The sequence below is a fragment of the Condylura cristata genome, unplaced genomic scaffold (assembly GCF_000260355.1).
Source record: "Condylura cristata isolate star-nosed mole 26May11 unplaced genomic scaffold, ConCri1.0 scaffold00024, whole genome shotgun sequence".
NCBI classification, from domain to species: Eukaryota; Metazoa; Chordata; class Mammalia; order Eulipotyphla; family Talpidae; genus Condylura; species Condylura cristata.
The window spans coordinates 32,403,355-32,405,633 of NW_004567125.1; positions in this window are offsets into that span (position 1 = coordinate 32,403,355).

Below are 2,279 nucleotides of genomic sequence, written 5' to 3' on the forward strand. Positions count from 1 at the left end.
AAAAAAAAAAAAGATAGTTAATTTTATGTCACACAAATTTTAATCTCAATTTTTATAAAAGTATCAGAGGGAATAATAAATGACAAATGACACAACTCAGAGGTACCAGAATATTCTTGCAGTTTCAGAGTGTCTCCCTACATGGTAATTTTATATAGGGAAATTGCGTGGACTTCACACAAGTGATCAAAGTTTCATTCACCAATAATGAAGAATCAATACCCAGCACCCGCTACCTGCCTGGGCATGAGGAATACCATCACAACTTCTGCGATGCCTGCAAAGACACAGCCACCTGAACCCCAGGGGTTGTTCTGTGAAACAAGTGACCTCACCTATCCCAGAAAGCCACTATGGTGAAAGACTGGCTGAAGAACTTATTCAGGTGGAAGGACACCAAGAGATATGATAAGAACCACACATGTCCAGGATTAGATTCTAGATGACAAAGAAACATGTTATAGAGGATATTGTCACAGCATCCAGGAAACTGAACAGAGATCAAAGATGAAAATTGTGGTGGTTTAGGTAAAAGACTGTTCTCAGGAAATAGCGGGTATTTGGGGCTGGGGAACATCATGGTTTGCAACTTGCTCTAAAAAAAAATGCCAAAAATAGGGCCCTCCCTGGTGGCACAGTGGGTTAAAGAGCAGCACTGCAAAACTAGCCACAACCTCCTCAGCATGAGTTTGTTCCCACCCAGGAAGCTGACCCACATGGCGTGGCAGACCTCTCCTGACCCGCCCGCTGCTCCCCTCAGCAGTGTACTTCGACAGTCTTACTGTTCTGCTCCCCACTCTGTCTCTGGTGAAGCCTCTCACTGCCCAAGCACCTCTGGCCTGTATCCCAGCTCTGTATGCATAAATAAATAAATCTCTAAAAAATGTTAAATATATATATGTAATACTGTAAAGCAACTATGACAATACCCAGCACCAGCTGGGAATCTGGAAAGAGGACATATGGAAATTTTACTATTGTGTATTTGAAATTATTTCAAAACAGAAAATTTCTAAATTGCCCATGTGACACTGTCTACTGCAGGCTCCCCGTGCGGTCCCAACGTTCAGCTGTCTTATGGGTGACCAAGCTCCTCCAATTCAGCACCTCACCTCCTAACCCATTCTTCTCCCCTGAAGCTTCAAGATGTAGCCAAATACAGTGGAGGCGGGCCGGGCTTCATCCTCCTTGGGTGGCTGGAGCTCTATGACTCCATGCCTCCCTCTGGCTGCTGGCCTGTTAGGATGCCTTCTTCTGGGCTGTGCCTCCTCTAAGAATCCTTTGTGCTGGAGGAGAGTGTACTCCTAGCCTCTGCAAGGAAACTAGATGTGGAGTTGGACTTTTATCCCTACATGAATAAATGAATGAATAAGTAACACCCCTAGCCCCCAGAGTCTTCACCAACTCTTCTGTATGTTTCTCCCTAGTCTCTGACCCAGCCCTGAGCTCACAGTGCTTGGAGGTGGACTTGGAGGCTTTGGATATGGGATTGGGGGGCCGTCCCCATTCTCAGCAGAGTAACAGTGTAGGCTGCTCGATCAACTGATGCAAGGTTGACTGAGAGCCAGAAGGTGTGGGCTGTTCTGGGGGCTGGGGGCTGCCTTCAGGGAGAGGTGGAGAGTATGTGTGTTTGTGAGTGTGTCCATGAGATTCCTAGTATGTGCTTGAGGTCTGAAAACAACTTCTCAGGCTCAGGCTTGGTTGGGCCTGACTCTGTATTTCATATGTTAAGTCCCCATGAAATGCTCTGTCTGCTCTTGAGGATCGTGCCTGTGTTCACCAGTATCTCAGCCGCCCCTGGCTTCAGCTTTGGGGTGCCTCTGGGTCTATGTTAATCTCCTGGCTCTGTATGTCCTCTGCTCTGCGTGCGCGTTGGGGCAGGGGGTGTTCACGAGGCTGGGTGTGTCTGCCACTGCGGGTTAGGCCCGCACGGAGAGTTTCAGTTTCCGAGGGTCTACCCGCCCCAGGCTTTGCGGGTGGAGGGTGGGCAGGGACCTCGGAGGCCGGGCGGGGGGCGGGGGAGCGCAGGGCCGTCCGCCGTGCTGAGAAGGAAGGGGAGCCACGAGAAAGTCGGAACGGAGTAAGCGTGTGTCCCCAACCCGGAGGCGGGGCGGGGGGCGGGGGCTCCCCTGGAGCCAGCACCATTGTGCAACCCACGGCGACGACGGTGTGGCTGTCAGTCACCACGAAGCCCGGGTTATCCTGAGTCTCCAAGTAGTAAAATGGGTCCCAATATAATTTACCCACTTCAGAAGTTAGGTTTGGAATCGGTATTGTAG